The 19,855-nt window shown below is 37.2% G+C and overlaps 1 protein-coding gene and 1 long non-coding RNA gene across 3 annotated transcripts in view; both read left to right on the top strand.

Annotated features, from left to right (window-relative positions):
* The window catches only part of Zeb1 (zinc finger E-box binding homeobox 1), a 164,104-nt gene that overhangs the window by 43,384 nt on the left and 100,865 nt on the right, over positions 1 to 19,855 (top strand). The gene's annotated exons all lie outside the window — the stretch shown is intronic.
* Positions 90 to 13,304, top strand: LOC113456813. Its single transcript, XR_003377547.1, has 4 exons — positions 90 to 981; positions 2,677 to 2,745; positions 7,862 to 7,999; positions 13,163 to 13,304. It is a non-coding gene; the product is annotated as an uncharacterized LOC113456813 (long non-coding RNA).

The following is a 19,855-nucleotide window of genomic DNA, read 5'->3' on the forward strand; positions in this document are numbered from 1 at the left end:
TGGATGGATGGATGGATGGATGGATGGATGGGTGGGTGGATGGGTAGGTGGGTGGGTGGATGGATGGGTGGATATGCATCTGCATGATTGTTCATAAAACCTGAGATTTGAGATCTTGTAGCTGTTTAGATATCTGCACTTAATTTTGTATCTACTATACTTGATATTCAGAAAGTATTTAATCAGTCATTTTTAATGTTAAAAGTATCAAAACAGATTGCACAACTGAGTAATAATAAAGACCAATAATGATCATAGATCATACATGATAAGGAGACTCTCCAAAGAATAACTATCAATAAAATGGACAAAGGTATGGAATATTATATTATAATTGCAAATAGATAACTATATTATTTTTAATAGTAAGATGGTATTTTCAGTCAACCCTGTGTCTGCAATGTAACTTTTAATTTCTTTTATGGTATATAGTACTGCAGGTAGTTAATGACTCAGTGAGTGTTTGTGAAATGAATGTTACAGTCAGGCTGTTTGCAGACATAATTAGCTTAGGTGAAGGCAATGTTTGGTGGCATTTAACTTTGTGACTTAATAATTCATTGTATCATCAAATAAATACCATCTTTATTATATGTTTGGGATGATTGTGAGGACATTCAAGGGAGAGACTGAAACTTAGTTAAACCCATTCTCTGAAGATAGTACAAGTTTCAGTTTGGGGTCATAGCATTTCTTCTCAAATACAATATGATCTCCTAAAAAGAGATAGACCACATATGCATTTTTTTTTCCAGTTTAGTATCATTGCTCATTATCAGTTGGTGGGCATGGGAGCAACTTAATAAAGTTTGGGTAATTTAGTTTTCAGTTTAAATTCTCAACTGAACTGGCAATTGGCCGAAAATTCACATCTGAAGAAGGAAGCACCCACTTGCATTTTGTGATCTGGTTACTGTCTACTTGATGTAGGAAGGCACCATCGAGAATAATGGAGTGACTAGCATCAAAAGAAGAGCAATGGTAAGAATTTTCACTTAACTGTATGTGCAATTGTGTATATAAAGCATATATATTTAAAGTAATTTTTAGAGTGTTTTTATTCTAGGGCATAAGACCAAATGTATGATTTTTACATGTCTGTAATACTTTTTATAAGATACATGTAGGCAACAGTCTTACAAGAAAGTTTATAATGCAGTGTTGACAAAACTAATTAAAATGTGTAAAAATTATTTTATATGATTCATGCAAAGTTTAACAAGTTTAGTTTTGTAGTTATACTTACCTAATTATCTTTAAAATAACATGTTATAAATATTGCTTGAATGAAGTTAAGTTTTTAAGAATATTTATGCCAAACTGAATTTGTCTCTGTAATTTCTAGATATCTGTCTCTCAAAGTATACATCATAGAGTTTGTAATGGTCATTGAATAAGAGCTTCTTTTTGCTCTGATATCAAAATAGTATAAATAAAGAAAAAAATTGTTTATCTAAAAAATTCTGCTATAGAAGTCAGGTGTGGTAGTGCACACCGATAATCTGAGCAACTCTTGAGACTAAAGCAAGAGAATTTAGAGTTTGAGGTCAACAAACCTCAAAGAATTTCAGGTAACAAAAATCTGTCTAAAACATTGAAAATTGTTATTTTGTCTTTGTATCAAATACTAATTTTACAAAAGGTGTTTCTATAACCAAAATAAACCAGATGATCTATTTGTAATACCAAACTTCAGTGATAAAAATCAGACATTTCTGTCCTGTCTTTTAATGTTTGCACTGAAATAGAAACCCCAGTTTGCATCATTTTGATGTGCTGAAAATGAATGTAAATACATTTTTCTAGAATGTCTTTGGTGTCTACACATCTCTTCATATGGATATCTCCATTCTGTTGGACTCAAAGTTAGCTTTAACTTTGGGTAGAAGTGACAGTTATGATTTAAAGCCAGCTTTTATCATAGCTTATTTTACTGCCTCCATGAGCAAAGTAGCTTTATGATAACTAGGTAATGATTGGCAAAGATGGTTAGCCAGGCAGTGGTGGCACCCCAGCACTCGGGAGGCCAGCCTGGTCAATAGAGCTAGTTCCAGAACAGGCTCCAAAGCTTCAGAGAAACCCGGTCTTGGGGGAAAAAAATGTATAGTAAGTGAGTTGACTGTTTTGCTGTCAAACTTAGGATTTTTCAGACTGAAATAATTCAGATACTTTTTCTTAACTAGAGGTGTGACGATTTTATTAATTGAATCTTGCCATGTTTGTAGCCGATTCACAGCTTAATGACAGATGTATCAGAATTTCCCCTGTGACAAGCACCTGCCTCAGCGTCTCTCATGCAGTCATTAGATAATGGCATGCCCTGAGCACTCTAGACCACATCTACCCTTAGCCAAAGGTAGAGCTGTAGTCGCAGACAGTTCCATGAGAAAGCACATGTTTCTGCGAGCAGTGAAGCAGTAAAGTCGGGATATAAATAAACCATGTTTTAAAAAGTAAAGCAATAACTTGTTTCTGAACTTTTATTTCATAATCCTACTAATTGAACACCTTTTAAGTAAAACATTAGAATGATTCACTTCTGACCATGGAGACATATGCTATTATACTTCTATTATAGTTTCTTAAATTTCTTAAGTATTTGCCACAAAGACTTGTGAAAGACTAATTACTAGGTGAGAATTTCATCTGTGGGAGAATTCATACTAGATTCTTCAGTATTTCAGAAATTATGCATGGAGAACTCCGAATTCTTCATTGATAAAAAGTATATACAGGCATTTTAAGGTATGATTTCTTCATAAATTTTATCCCTGTTAAAAATGTAAAACTTGTGTTTTTATACAATTAAAGGTTTATGAAACATTAACTTTTAAAAAATAAATATTAGGTCATTGGGATGTCTGACGTTGGCACTTCTGCTATGATGCAATCTCATTTAAAGGAGACACTAGTAATGTTCCCTGTGTTCTTGTTCCCATCTCTCTAAAATGGAACAGTAGACATCGTGCAGAAAATTAGATTATTCTATACATGTAAAATGCTTGGAACAGTATTTCTCATGTAGAAAGTGCTTATGGTTCCATATGGTATTGTTCATAACAGTAACAATAATGACAGCAAGTCTGTTATCAAAAATGTTCCGCCTGGGTTGGGGACATAGTGTTTCCCTAACACGCCCAGAGCTCTGGGCTAAATCCCCAGCACCAGAAATTGTCTTCTGCCTGATTCCAAAATTAAGCTGCCTGAAATCATTGCAGAATAAATGGATTTGCGTGATGTGTATGTTGTCATTTACTCCAAAGAATTTGCCCCTAATACATCGACAGCAATCACTGCCAAGACCTGTTATCGTTCTTGTTGTGAAGTAAAACATTCTCACCCTGTCTATGGCTCCTCCTTAGCTGCAGTTCAGCGGCCACTCTACAAAGACCTCCATAACTGCATCTTTAGGACCAAGGTCACTTGAGCATTTAGCCTGTCTTCTGATTGTCCCAGCCACATGAGAGTGGTCCTTCTCATCTAAGAAGGAAGAGCAAACACCTGTTATTTACCTCACGCAGGAGAAACCAAAGTATAGTAAGTTGGTAAATGAAAAGATCGAGCTGAATACCCCTGTGAAGACCCCAATAGCATCTTTTCACCAGTAGGTCCAATACTATGGATTTGTTACCCTAAAAGAACATAATGATGCTTGTTGTCTTATTGGAAAACAAAGTATTCTCTTAGCAGAGTCCTCTGTTACCATGAGATTGATGTTGTCAGGCTTTTTATAACTATATCTTTTAAGTTGACACATATATATTCAGACTTAAATCATTTTTTCCAAGTAATGCATTTTTAAAAAACAATCTCAAGGTGAAATTTCAGACACTTTCTTTGAATTGTGTGATTCTATGACTTTGAAGCTTACATAATGCAAAGGAGACCATATGTAGTGAATTAACTCAATTGTTTTAAGTATAAATCTTTTAAATTTAAATAAAAATAGGGGCTGGGAGAGATGGCTTAGCAGTTAAAAGCACATATTGCTCTTTCAGAGGATCCAGGTTCAAGTGTCAGCTCCCTGTGGTAGCTTACAACAAGCTTTAACTCTAGTTCCTGGGGTTACATGACCGCTTCTGACCTCTACAGGCACCAAGCACACACATGTGATACAATACATACATATATACATAAACACATACATGCATGCATACATATGTACACACATATATACAGGCAAAACACTCATACATGTAAAATAAATATATCTAAAATTTTTAATAAATAAACTACATAATTATATTTTATAATATAGTATATCTTTTTGTTTGCAATATAGAAATCTTCCTCTCATTTTAAGATGCTACATGAAACATATTTCAGTATAGTTTCCACCTCTTACAGTTAGTTTCAATGCAATCTGTTAACAAATTTCTACTGGGCATTCCAATTTATATATACCAGTACTTTTAAAAAGAAGAGATGCATTGAAAGGATCTGAAGCTTGAATCATGAGCTCTGAAGTCTGTTTTCTGACCTGCCAAGAGTAAATAGAGTATGAGTCTTCTGACATTATAAGTTCCCTAACACGTTAATTTTCTTGTTATTTACAGAATGTATATATTTCTGTCTTAGACACACAGCCACTGGCATCACAAATTCTCTACATTAATGAAAAGCTATGAAACTACCAGTTGTTTTAATTTATAGATTTATTACTAAAGAATTCGTTCCTGAAAAATATCATATATTCATACTGTCAAATGAAAATACATTTTTGGTTTTTACATAGATTATTTGAGAGCTTCCCAAATATCCCCATGTGAATCATCTGTTTTCAGTTTACAGCCTTTGGGCCTGTTTGCTGAGATTGAGTGTAGTGTTTCCTTTTCTGTGTTCTTATTAAAATATTAATTATACATAATAGTGAACTTCATTATAGCATTTCATACATGTATACCACATACTTTGATCATATTCAACCCAGTTACCCTCTCTTGTCCTGTACCACTCCTGCTGATTCCCTTCTTCTCAAATAGTCCCCTTTATACTTCAATGCTGTGTGTGTGTGTGTGTGTGTGTGTGTGTGTGAGTGTGAGTGTATGTGCATGTGTGCGTGTATGTATGTGCTTGCTTTTAGGACATGGTGATAATTTATTTACAAGAGCTTGATCAACTTCAGTGGGTATATGACTGAACCAAACATCTCTTTTTTCCCCAGCAAACATTTAACTGCCGGTGATCCTCAAGGAAGGCTGAGGCCTGTGACCCTTCTCATTCATGACAGTGTCAGGGAGAGGAAGGGCTGTGACGGAGAGGAGCAGGAGCTTGTGAAGGGCTTGTGTAGCTATCACAGCTACTGAAAATGTGGACACGCGGTGCCCACATGACTATAACACATTATTCTACAGCACTATCCCTTCCTGTTGAGGGCTTACACCTTCTTTCTGCCTCCTCCTCCACAGTGTGTCCTGAACTTTGGAGGAGCATTAGATAGATGTTTCATTTGAGGCTGAGTAGATAGCTGGATTAGGTGGTAATTCTATCTTTAGAGTTTTAGGAAGCCTCTACACTGATTTCCATGGTGTCTACTATCTTATACTCCTATTCACAGTGTACCAGTGGTATTGTCAGAATGCTGTTATTGCTTTTGACCTTAGCCATTCTGACTAGGATGAGGCGGAATCTCAAAAATGGTTTTAATTCACATATATGTGATGGCTACAGATGTTCAACACTTTTCATAAAGGAGATGTAAAAGTCATTTAGTAGAATTTTCAGATTGGTTTTTTATTCTATTGATTAGGATTCTTTTGTTCTAATAATAAATTGTTAAAAGTAGCAAAATGTTTTCACCTTGTGCTAAATCTTTATAAGCATGTCTGCATAGCAATAGTATTCATTACATACCCCCTGTGTGAAATGCTACAAGACAGTTCTAAGGTCTCAAATAGTGTCAATCAAAAGAATACTTTAGCCTTTTACACATAGTGATGTGTAGCATAAAATGTATATGAGTGCATGTTTGTGTGTGTGTGCACACACACATATGTGTGGTCTTTTCTGATTTACCAAATGATCTCACTAAATTATTTAAACAGTATTCACTACTTCCGAGAAGAGTAGATGGAGGCACCATTTGCATTATCAAATCCAGCTGTAATTTAGTGTTAGCTAAGTCTGTGCTTTGGTAGGTTTAGATCCCTTGGCTATTTGTATGTGTATACATAATTTGTATGCTACATTCACACCATATTTTACATAGTATTTATCATTACTAGTAGTTCGATACTATGCCATTAATAATGTGCATATATGTGTGCATATATGTGTATATATATATATATATATATATATTCACACACAGTAGCTATCATAAATTGGCATGCCTATTGAACTACTAGATATTGATATAAGCATAGTTAGAATAATCTTTTCAGATTAAAACAAACTTCAAGTCAGGCTTGGTGGTACATAGCTATAATCCTAGCACGTACGAGGTTAAGGCAGGAAAATTGCTAGCTACATAGTGAGTTTGAAGCCAACCTGGACTACATGATATCCTGTCTCCAACAGACAAATTAAAGTAGATGTCCTTTAAGACCACTACATTTTAAATGTCAAGAATTTTGCAAGGGAATTGAATGTAAACATTTTAGAAAATTTCGTCCTGCTATGTTGAAGCAGAATCCGTCATTAACTCAGTAACTCTGAGTAAGCATGTGTCCTGGATTTCCTGCTGTTCCCACATTGTGTCCTGAGATGAAATGTACTGCTAACTTTCCAGTTTACCCTTAAGACCAGCATCACACTTGGAGAGTGTCCGTTGTGAGGAATTGGTTCTTGAATCTGCTGTCCTTGCAGACTTGATTGTTTAAATTATGCACAGTCTCTTATCAACAGCTTTGATCAGGTGACTTCTGCATTTCTTCATTTTCTACCAAATTGATGAGTCTGAATAGTTGAACAGCACTTTAAGAAGGCTGTCTGTTTTTAGCAATATTCTGTTAGTTAATGGAAAACAAATAGAGGCTCTGTTACTAAGTTTTACATCTTTAAAAGTGAACAAACTACACATACTCTTAAGACTATATGGAAATGGCACCTTCTGAGTTCAGTATGATGTCACAGCTTATTCAGGCAGAATTAGAGCTATAGGTAACTGTCTTATCATGGGGCTCATATCCAGCTACCCATAGGTTCCAAAGAAATGCTAACTTATAATAGGCACATTATATTCCATCTGTTAATATTCTAATACTTTACAGCTTGTCACATAGTTTAACATGTGCTAGTCCATTCTTTGTCATAATAACATATTATGATCATTTCTCATCATTTTGAAACATTTTCTTAACATTTAATATGTGGTTAAGATTTATTAATATTTGTAATTTTAAAGGACATATTTTCAAAATCAAAACTATAAGTTCATTATATATGTTTTGACTTTGCAAATATTGACTAGTTTGTTAATTTTCTTTCTATTTGTGAAAAGATTTAGTGCTTACTAAATATGCCAAGACTATAAATAATCCACATGAAGAACAGAAAGGGTCTGTTTGCGGCCCTTGCACTCTAGCAGGCTGACTCAGACATGATTCTGGGCTATACTAGTCATGTTTATTAAAGTGCAATATAGGACTGTGATCATTTTACAACAAAGATTTTCCCCACATTTTTCTTAGTTTTTTAATTCCCCAGGGATAAGACAGAGCTTAAATTCTCCAAGGTCTAGTGAAGGGCAAAATATTTGCATATGTAGTATACAGAATATAATGTTTTAAAGAAAAATGTGCCTTTTAGAATTGTCACAATTTGACCTATTCTTTTTTCAGAGCCTTGTTCTGTAATAGATGATAAGCTTGGCCACTGTTGTGTGGCCTCAGGGTAATGTCTCTCTTCTCTCCTCCTTCAGGATAATCTTAAACTCCCCCACCACAAGAAGACTGTAGCGGTTCCTCCCGCTCCAAGAACCATCTGCAGGTCTTTTTCAATGTTCTTGGAGGTGGCTGAGAGCTTGCTCAGCTTGTGTCAGCCACCTTGTTCTCTGCAGGTAAGCCCTGGGGAGTGTGTGCACACATGTGGGCCTCAGCTCCTGACACAGGACTGTGCCTGAGATGATCAGACCCGGACTGCCCACTCGTGCCCAGGATATCACATATCCATCAAGAGTTTTCACTGTGTAGGTGGAATATGTCCTAGAGATTATAATTTTTAAATTTTGTTCTATTTTATTTTTTCTAATTAGGGCCTGGGGATATAACTTTTTTGTCAGTGAAGTGCCTGAAACACAAGCCCCAGCATCCAGTGTGAGATACCTAGGTGTGGTAGTCTGTCTGGGGAGGTGGTGACAAGTAGATCTGAACTTTATTGTCCTGCCATTGTGGATACTTGATGAGAGACCCTGACCCAAAAACAAAATGGAGAGAAACCCAGAATTGACCTTTCTCTGTACTTACATGTACACACGCGCGCGCACACACACACACACACACACACACAGACACACACACATATGCGCGTGTGCACGCGCACACACGAACACATAGAAACCCAGTTATACTAAAGCTTTTTTATTCTTCAGTTCAGTCTGCTTCTAAACCAGTTTATAACTGCTGAGTTTAATTCCTCAGCAAGAGTCTTGAATGTCTTGAGATTTGAAGTGAAGAATTTTGAAATAATCACAGAATTTAGGCACTGTCGTGACAAAGTTGAAATTGAGAAAACCAACTGTAAAACACTGGTCTCTGATCCCTCCAGAGCCGCATCTTTCCTTTACTCCAGAGGAGCTTGGAACTCATTTGCAGTCAGCTTGGGCTTCAAAGAGCATGGAAACAAAGGCTGCCATGTGTTTAAGACACAGATGTCTGTGACTTTTATTATGGCAGTACCTAATAGGAAGAAATGCTGGACATCACCTTTTTCCCTCTTAGACTTTTTTCTTCAGGAGATAGAGAATAAACACACTGACTGACTCCAGGAGGAGAAACTTAGAGAGAGAAATTCATACTTCAGCTTTCCTTCCAGACTATAGCAGCAGAAAACCTCATGGTTCTCTTGTTGAGCTTTTGATACTTCAAGATGGCTAATCTTAGATGAAAATGTCTTTTAGGACAAGAGGGTGTGTGCTGATTTTGAAAATGCTATCTGTTAGAAGTAGGTTAGCTCTAGGTAGGTAACTTGTGCTTTCAACAAGAAGGGAACTTCTAGCACAGTAACACTGGCAAAAGAAAAGAGCAGCGCTGAGCGAAGAGAGTGCACCTGTCCACTCTCACTCACCTCCTGCTGCTCTTGGAGACAAGCTACACAGAATGTGACCTTGTGGGACACCAGCCTTGGAGAGAATCCAGGTGACTTTGTCAGCCCTACTTGTAAAACATGGCTAACATCACCCTCTTTCAAACCACTGTCTTCCTGTATCTGCTTAATAAAGTGTGTTGAAGGCAAATGGCCCTTGTCCCTGTTGTTTGAATGAGAAAAGGGAGCATTTAGACATCTACAGAGAGCCCGTGAGAACCAGTTCATTATTAGTATATAAATAGTTCAGTGGTCAGAGCTAGTCTCATTGCGGATAATTTAAAAATTAAAAATCCTTAAGAAGTTCTAGATTATGTAACATAGAAGTACCAGGTATTTATAATTTAAAGATTATATGTAGGCATACTGTTGTTTTTTTTATTTCTAAGAGCATGCCAAATATTTTGAGCCTTTAGAGTGGCATGAAAGAGAGTGGATAAATATGACTCTTTAGCCAGCTGGGAAGAAATTTGGAAATAAAATATAAACCTACTGAAATTATAAGGTGATGCTTAGTAGTACAGGTTAGTTCTTATTATTAAAGCTTTATTAGGAAATTTTTGTTGTAAAATTATATTTAATCTAATAGTTCCCCCATACATCTTTTATTTTTAAATGAGTGTTTGGGGACTAGAGAAATAGCTGAGCAGTTAATAGCACTTAACTGCTATTGCACAGAACATGAGTTCAATTCTTAGCACACACAGAAATTCTCATAACCATTTGTAACTCTAGTTCCAAGGGATCTAATAATACCTTTTGTAGGCACCAGTGTGCAGTCAAAACACTTAAATGTATAAAATAAAAATAAATAAATCATATAAAAAGGAGTGTTGTCTTACAATAGCACTGAGAACCTATTTTACAAAATAATTTTTCATCATTTAATAACTATTGTTTAGTTTTGTATCAGTTGTGTGGTATGTGTATATAACACGGAAAGCACTAATCTTGCCATCTCTGTATTAAAAGTAAGATCTGTAGCAACACTTATCAATAATAATGCATATCACATCCACAGAGAGCAAGATGGACTGTTATAGATCCTGTGACTGTGCTAATATGTTGGCATGACAGTTTGGCTCACTGATACTAGTTCTTTGACTGAACCAGAGTCAAGACAAGCATCTTGTTTTCATGTGAGCATGTATATAAATGCTAGTATATACTACTACTTTTGAATTGTTTAAGAAAGTTTTGTTAAAAATTGGGTCTCTGATTTCCCCTTCATTAGTATTTAGATCTATGTTTGTTATATTTTTTAAAGCAACCCTAGCCAATCCATGTAAACAGTCCCTAATGGAAGCTTAATTTCCTTGTTTTGACTCTGCTCCTGACCTCCTGTGGTAAAGAAGTGGGGCAAGAGACAGCCAACCCCTGTGCTTCCCAACGGGACAGGGAAAGCTCTTTGGAGACACATAAACCATTACTATCTGGTAAAGATTGAAAGTAATTATTCAGGTCACAAGTAGAAGTTATACTTAATGTTACTAGTAGACACACTGAAAAAGTGAAACAGCCAGAATTAATTGTAGTTACATTTTATTTAACCAAGCCTATCAAAATAATGTTTTAGCACATAGTTATGTAAATTTATGAGACCCGTTACTTTTTATACTAAACATTCAAAATGTGGTATATATTTTACACTATGTGTGTGTCTATTGGCCTAGTCACAGTTCAATTGCTGTGAAGCCACATGTGACTCGTTTATTTGATTGGATGGATCTAGACAAAGAATGAATGGAACCCCATCATTTTCATCTGTTCATTGGGCAGGCAGCCTTGAGAGTCCACATAGTTTTGAGGTTCCAGTTGTTAAAGAAGCAAAAATCAAAATAGGGTACCCTATTTAGCTTGAATTTCAGAAGAATAGTTACTTAGTATAATTATTACCCCTGCTTAATTTATCTAAGTTGATCTGATTATTTAGTATTTTATCTTGTTCTGGTTTTTAAAAAAAAATCACTGTGCTGTCTGGAAATTTGTAAGGCTGGGAGGGTAGACTGCTTCAAAGCAGTAACCTACACAGAGAGAGCTTGAGGAAGGGTAAGCAGAGGGACTTTCCATGACAGTGTTTCCACACCATCACGTTAAGGTATAAGGTTTATGAAACTGAATGATTAGTAACTTGAGTTTATAAAATGCAAACTATTGAGTGTGCATCCCGATTCTATACTTTGTGAACCTCTCAGCTGGACAGTCATCTCAGGAGCTTTCTAGGCCTTGGCTTCTCTTAAAACCTCTCCTGGCTCTGGTCACCACTGCAGCTGGCAAATGACTCTCAGATTGGCAGACATGAGCACTTGCTGAGCACTGGGGAAACCTGTGCAGCAGGTGGTGACCACAGGGTTCCAACACCGTGACAGCAACTTCATTTCTCTTTATACTTCTTTTACAAAAGAACAAAAATCTCAGCTTTACTCATTAGCATTAAAGTGTATTTTAGTAGCATTCTTGACTTTTTAGTAATCTCTTTAGTAATGTGAATCTGACCACTTTTGCTCCAAAGAGAGCACTGATGTTTCCTAAGGGCGGTAGGTTTTTGTATTGGCTCCACACCCTCACTAAAGAGAAAAGGGCTGCTGGTGTTACCCTGCATCATGGCCATTTATACAGATACCCCCAGCTGCAGTGCAGTGTGGCAGTTTCTTCCGCTCAGAGCATGAGCTATCATGCATTTTGAATGCATTCACATTCAGGAGACTGTATCTAAGAGAGGGTATGTTTCTGATTCTGCATTTTTCAGAGAACTAGAATTGTGAATAAGCTTTTGAAAAAGTAATTATTTTAAAGATATTCTAAGATAGCTCTCCTCCTAAAACAGTTAGCTGGAAGGTCTCAATCATGATGACGTGGTACATTTTCCATCCTTGCTCTGAGAAGAAATTGAAGCTGGTTGGCAGAGGTGGGCTTGTGTGGAGGATTATTGACATCTGAAAACTGAAGTGTTTCACATTTCTGTGTCTGGAAATATTGTACATTTATGTAAGAATCTTGTTTTGCCTAACTTCAAATTCCTAAGGCATGAATTATTTTGTCTAGTTAACACCTACATCTATACATAAATAAGGTCTTTAATCTTTCCTAGCTAATATTTTTGATAGCAAAGAGTATATTAATGACTTGTGTTTGGGTTTGCACTTTTGTTTACAAGACTGGTTTTCTTTTGTTTAAAGACTTCAGTATTATTTCTAAAACTATAAACTGCAGAAAAAATCTCCAGTCTTAGTCTCTGTCTAACAGAAGGACCCTTTGGCCATCGTCAGTGGGTCTGGGAAACACCTGATGACTTAAGCATTTCCTGTGTGTACACCTTGTTGCCATGCATCAGATTCTTAACTTCCATCATATCCCCAAAGGATTTGTATCAAAACTTTTATCAAACCACCACTGATATACTGTCATGGGGTCATTTCACTTATAGAGAAACTGAAGGATAAAGAATTTAGTAATTTGCAATTATCCATTATATTCACCAGGTAAAACTTTAAAACATTTTTAGAAACATTACAAATATGTATTCATAATTTCTTTTAAAGTTAAGTAGGAACATTAAATATTATCCTCTCATTCAAACAATCACTTATTCAACTCCTGAAGATAGTGGTGGAGCCTATCTGCTGATTTTCAGTTCATCAGAAGTGATCTGGCATTTGTGGTGATAGCAACTTAACAATTAATTATGTTTTAAAGGATAGTATTACTACAGGCTGCTGTCTGCACTAGGACTTCCAGGCAAGTGCGAAAACCATTAAACACATCTTTACCCGTTTGTATGTCTTTTTGTGCATCCACAACTCCACATTTATCTCTTAGTTTCCTTCACGTTTATGCATCCAAAGCTCTTAACAATTGTAGTTTTTACTGAAATATTTAAATTTCGAAATTCTGCCATAGCTACCTTTCATATTTCTAGATGGGGAATAATCAAGCTTATCTAATCAACTATTGAATACGTGGAGAACTGTGACAACATAATAATAATAAGTAAACGCGTTTCCTACCGCTTGTAATTCAGTCCATGGAAAATGTGTGCTGAAGAGTTGTGCAGGGGAGCAGAGGACACAGGTAGGAAATAGTGTACTTCCAGCCGTGGAAGTTAAACTCTAATTGAGTCTGAGACTTCAGTGGGAATCAGTAAAACAAAATGGGAACCAGAATGGGGTTGAGAACACAGCAGACGTGAAGCCCCTGAAGGGTAAGGTTGGACAAGACATACTGAAGACCAGAGACTTTCAGACATGGCTGACAAGCATGATGGGAGATGCCTTCCCAGTCTATTAGGTAGTAATCATTTGGCCTTCATATTAAGAGCAGAAAGAAGATGCTGATGTCAGATTTGTATTTTTTCTAAAACTTTTTACTGAAGCCTGCTGCGCACATAGGGCAGTGAGCATATTGGGGGACTAGAGCTTTAAGAATCTTCACACTTGAACACATTTGTAAGCAATACTAGCAGCTTAAAGTCCTCTTTTTTTCTCCATGTCAGCCCTGCCCCCACATTCATCAAGGAAACTTCCTGCCTAGGTTCCTAACACATCCATGGTGTGCCTGTGTTGTACTTTATATAAATAGCAACATGCATGATGTACCCATTTGAGTGAAGGAAGCCAGATACAAAACTGTAAGATCTATGTTTGTGAGAAAGTTACTAGTCATTGTTGTGGTTGTATAATGTTCTATAATCCAGGTAAGTGCCAAGAGAAGCTAAGAAAGTGAAATAGGTTTAAGCTAGTACAGTAGCAATGAAGATGAAGATGAAGATGAAGAGTAGGCAAGTTGTGAGTTTGATAGCATGTAGTATGGATTAACTAGATAGGAAATGGGGAGTGTAGGGACACCTATGGCTCTGACGTGACCAGAAGTTAGTTATCATCTCTTCTATTAAGTCCAGATACTGGGGAGAAAGTGGGTGGCTTGAATTTTAGTTCTAGAGAACAATAATGAGTTTGACTTTTGATATTTGAGCACATAAGAAGCATTGCACTCTTCTGCTGTCTACAAATCAGTGCTCATGGCTTAGTCAGTGAGTAGCTGTGCACCCTTTAACACATGTGCCAGGAAATTTACTTCCACATATGAGAAACCCTTCTGTTTTCCCTTGGTCTCCACAGATGCTTCTGCTCAATGTTTGCAGGAGTGACTTTGTCTCACAGTGTTTTTCCTGTCTATGTATACATGTACAGTGCACCTCTCCAGCGTGTCACCAAATTTATGTGCAAGAATAGCATTTCTTCTGTATTTTTCAAGAAGGGCATTATTAAAATGCTTTCATGCTTAACTATTTGTTTTTACGATTCTATCTGGCCTTTAGTTAGCATCATCACCACACCTGGAAGTGAGCTTCTCTATGTGAAGTGGTTACCTAGTTCTGCAGGAGGACTCAATAGATTGAAATAAATGGTCGTCAGATCTGGTAGAGAAGTAATGAAAGAAAGAGCGTTATAGCCTGAATTTATGTATAGGCAGGGTGTCCAAGGAGAAAACTATGACCACCACGTGCACTTGGAAGCACTGATTCAGAGGGTGCAGGGCAAGCCTTGTCTGCCCCACAGAACTGCCTGTCAGAGTTGAGCCTTTGAAAATGTTCCTGTAGAGATGAGACCATTACCTCAGGAGGGGTGGACTGCTGAGTAGCCATAGCAGCTTATAGCCATCAGAAATGGCTCAGTTCTATCCTTAGACCACAGGTCCAGCTAAAATCAGAGCGATTTATTATCTCATCACAATGTAGGGGGAAGGAAGAAGCAAAATAATTGTGGTTATGCTTTGCAGTTTATAAAATTTCATCTGACTTTGGGTTCTATCACTTACCACTTTTTAAAATTAAATGTTCAAGTTTATTGTGGTTTTTTCTTTCAAAGTTTTGCCTTTAATTTGGATTTACTTTTAACAGCCAAAGCATTATTTTCATGGACCATTGAATAAATTCATTTAATAATTATTTGTTAAATATGCATCATGTTTGTAATAGTGCTGAAGCCTAGGATGATGATAGGAGACTTGGAACATTGAATGACATTGTAGCAATACAGATTATTATATGACTAACCAATTGTGCTAACTGAATAGTAGTAACTTTGGGGAAATAAAGTATACACTATAATATCCAAAAGAGTAAGGGCAAAATAGAAGAATTTAACTGAGGTCTTTGTGGGAATGTACAGTTTGAATAGGTATGGTAAGAACATGGTCAGAAGACAAGGGCCAGCACCTGTGACAGTGGGTACAGAAGAAATACAACATATGTTAGCCAGAGCGAGAAGCTAGCCAGGCTCAGAAACTACAAGCTTGTGTAAGGAGAAAGGAACTGGTGAATAAGGTTTGTGCAGGTTGTGAGCTTTGAATCACTCAAGCCTCCACCAGACATCTAGTAACAGCCAGAGTTAATGTCTTTGTTTTGCTGTGGTTTGGGGGTTGGTGCTGAGACCTCGCCTGCTAAGCACCCCCTCTGTCTCTGAGCTACGCCTCCAGCCAGTTAGTCCTGGTTTTTGGTTGTAAGTATAATTCACTTTGTCAACAAATGGTAGTCATGTAGGTTTATCTTTGTTCGTAAACACATGGAATGAAAGGTGAAATTATTGTGCATGCAAATTCACATTATGTACCCAGGACCCGTGGGTGTGTGTCACAAACTCTGGATCTCTGAAATGGAAGTTTGTCTCTTTCTAGAGTAAGAGTCTTTCTTGGGGATGAAGAAATAGGTCAGTGGTTAAAAACACTCTTTTTCTGGAGGACCTGGATTTGTTTCCCACATGCACATGGTAGTTTAGAACTGTTAACTCCATTTCCTGGGAATCAAACTCCCTCTTCTGGCTTTCCTGGACATCCAGTTATACACATAGTACACAGACAGTCACGCAAGCAAAATTCTCGTACACACAAGGAATAAATAAGTCTATAAAAAAGCAAATACTCTTTTTTTGATTTCTCACCAGATACCATACAGTACTTTAGAAAAAATTCTGTTCAGTGTAACCACCCATTTATGTAATCATATGTGATTATCTTACTGATTGTGTGGTTGTCTTAGTTATTTTTTTTAAAAAAAATCTGTTATAAAACACCATGACCACAGTTACTAATGAAAAAGAGAGTGTTTAATTTGGGCTTATGGTTCCAGAGGGTTAAAATTCATCACCATTATGGTGAGGAGCATGGCAGCTGGTAGGCAGGTGTGGAACAGTAGGTGAAAGCTTATGTTTTTACTCCACAAGCACAAGGCAGAGAGAGCTAAGTAGGAATGGCATGGAATTTTTAAACCTCAAAATCTCCAGTGACACACCTCCTCCAGCAAATCCACACCTCCCAATCTTCCCTTGAATAGTTCCACCAACTGTGGATACAGAGTTGGGAGGGGAGCGTGACTTTATCATTCCAGCCACCGCAGTAGCTCCCGGGACAGGAAAATAAAGTTTCCTTTAAGATCTGGCTTAGGGACCTGGGGAGATGGCTTTGTGGTTGAAGTGCTTGCTCTGTAAGTCTGAGGACTGGAGTTCAGATCTCAGCCCCACACAAATGCCAGGTAAGTGTGCGGCAAACCTGTAGTTCCTGTCTTAAAAGTGAAGACAGGCGCAAGCTAAATAGCAAGATGAGCTACATCACCTTGTCTTGGTTTGATTTCCTCAATGAAGCAAAGTGGAAGAGCCATCGAGGATGACTCCTAACATCAGCTTCACACGTGGTCACAAACATGCAAATATGTACACCCACATATACAGAGAAAACAAAAATAAAGCTCTGGTTTCCACCCTCCCCCCATTCTTTTCCTTGTGCTGCCCTTCCTTATATTAAGTAGCATAGAACCGTTCACTCAGCTCTCATGCAGACAATTTCTCTTTCTTCGGCTTAGTTGGTAGTCATTGGTGATTTCTTACTGCATACCATGTTTGGTGACCACACTCCCCATCCCTGCTGATTATCTTCATACCCTCTCCCATCCTCAATGAGTCTTCCTCCCTACTTGTCACTCCTGCCTACAGGTCTTGTGCAAGTTGTCACATCTGCTGTGTGTTGGTGATTGCAGTAGCCACACATGTCCAGAAGACGGCACTTTAGAGTATTCCTCTCTACCCTCTGTCTCCTACAGCCTTTTACCCCTCTTCTGCTGAGTCCCCTGTGTCTCAGAGTAGATTATACAGATGCTCCATTGAATGGTGAGCACTCAGCAGTTTCTCAGTCTCAGCCCTTTGTCTGGGTAATGAGTCTCCACTTGGTCTATTACCCAGTGACTAGGCTGGGAGTATCACTAGTCTATGGGTATAAGCTTAAATATTTAGAAGGCAGTTTTAACCACATAAATAACAGTAGTAGATTCTGGCCTATGTTCTTCCTAGCTGTGACCTTTGACCAGTAAGAAGCCAATACTCTCTTTGATGGAGCAAGCCTCAAATCCAGTCAGGAAGTGGTTGATGGCTGCCAGAACAGTCATGCCACTATTGCACCAGTGGGCATGTCTTATCTGGCAGCACTCAGTATTTCAGGTAGGAGTTGTTTTGTTTCTTCTTTTACTGTTTTTGGTTATACATATTATAGATCTTTTTATAATATGTAATGCATTTTTAATTAAAAGTTTAATTCAAAAATTGGACTCATCTGTATTGTGTTTAATCCTTTGTACAACTGTTTAAAGCAGAAGTCAAATAATGGGTAATGCACGAAACCCATCTCTCAGCTTGATTTTTATGGCCCTCAGAGTCAAGAACTGTTGAGACATTTTTGAAAATGGATTGCGTAGGATTACATTTAAAAAAAAATGTGGGGCAAAGGCAATTTGTTGGTTGTTTGGAATTTATTTTGACAAACTTTAATTTACACTTAAGGTCAGTTTTCCTTGGTTCATTGTTTTAGGGTTTTTATTAACTATTAGTAAATCTCTAAGTTATTTAGCAGTAAAATGCTGTAGTGAAAATAGAAAGTTCAATTCCTATGAGAATGAAAAGGCACAGAGCTAAAGTTATGGGTTATATTTTTAAATGGTTATGACAATATACTAACACTTTCCAATTTGTTATCATCCAGTACTGGAGCCAGGGAAGCTGCTTTGGATGTTTAGCTAGAGGAGGGTCCCTCAGGTCTCATGGGAAATTTATTTATGTAGAGAATTAAAATATATGTGTATGTTTGGCTTGGGTTTTTTTTTCTTTTAAAATGAACTTAGAAAGGTTTTTGTTCAAAAACATTGAGGAAGTAAAAGTAGTGAGGAAACAAGGAACATGTGGTTTCAAAACCAAGGAGAGATGAATGAAGGTTCTCTGATGTGGTTCTCACAGCTGACTGTCTCATCAAGCAAGAAAGATGCTAATATGAAAGCAAGCAGAAACAAGAGGAAAAGTCAGGAACTGCAGAAGACTTCAGTATACTGATTGTAAATAAGAACAGAAGTGTTCTGTAATAAAAACACAAAGATGCACACATTCTTGCAGATGGTCTTTATCAGACCTGCATCATGCTGGAGCTTCTGTTGACCAGGATGTGGTAACCTGTTGCCTAGCGAGCAGGCACCGCCCTGTTTCGTCCATGTGCTCTATGCTCTGTGTGGATATGATGTGATTAATCCCTCATTGATAAGATATATAGTTGTTATTACATGTGGTCAGTTTATCATTTTTGTTTTCTCGGCTGCTTAACTTATTGAAGAAGACTATTTTATCATAATTCCTCCTGTGTATAGTTTATGGTGTTGCTGAAAAGAATAGGTTTGGGATTCGTATGATTTTTTTTGTTGTTGTTTCTCTTAAATTGTACATTTGGTCTCTCTATAGATACTGTTAATACAAAATTTAAGAAAAATTGATATATCTTTGAAGATAAGCTAAGCCACTGGTTTTACAGTTCTGGTAGCAAAATCACCTGGAGAGCTGCCCAGTCATGGGTTCTGCCTTTATTGTTTCTGGTCATGTTAGTCTGAGATGGGGCCTATGAATATGCAAAAATGTATCAAATCCACAAGGTGGTGTTAAAACTGTTAATCTAGGACATGTTTTGAGAATGACTGAACTTAACTAATAAACACTCACATGTAGGGAAGGGATTAAAAACCAGAAATGTTTGAATTGTACACATTGAGTAATTTTGTTACTCTGTTACCTGGTTTTACCATAGAAGCCAACAATGACCTCATCCCAGGTAAGAGGAACAAACTTTGGTTAATAATACCAGCAGTATTACTTCTTGCTTGGAGGAAACAGTGAACTTAGAATGCTTCTCTTCTATTTTATGCATTTAAAAAATGCACTTTGTTCTGTAACAAGCCCATATGAAGTTCATTTTTCAAGTTACAGTCTCCAGATTGGTCATTTCTCATCTGACATCAGAGTTGAGTCCTGTGAAGCTCTACTTGTTTCTTCCTGAAAAGATAGCAAGGCAGGAGCAATGGTGCAGCATTCTGGAGGGCTTCCTGCTCTCCAGAGGACCCATGCTCCGCTCTCAGCACTCATACACTGCTCACAACCACCTGTAACTCAGCTCCAGGGTCTAACGCCTTCTCATCTCCATTGGTATCCATATGTGTAGATATAATCAAAATAAAATGTATGAATCCCAAAATTTTTCCAGAATATTATTTGCATTGCAGATTCAGTTTTTCTGTTGTTAAATTAATTTTAAT

Source organism: Microtus ochrogaster, chromosome 16 (assembly GCF_000317375.1).
Source record: "Microtus ochrogaster isolate Prairie Vole_2 chromosome 16, MicOch1.0, whole genome shotgun sequence".
Taxonomy (NCBI): domain Eukaryota; kingdom Metazoa; phylum Chordata; class Mammalia; order Rodentia; family Cricetidae; genus Microtus; species Microtus ochrogaster.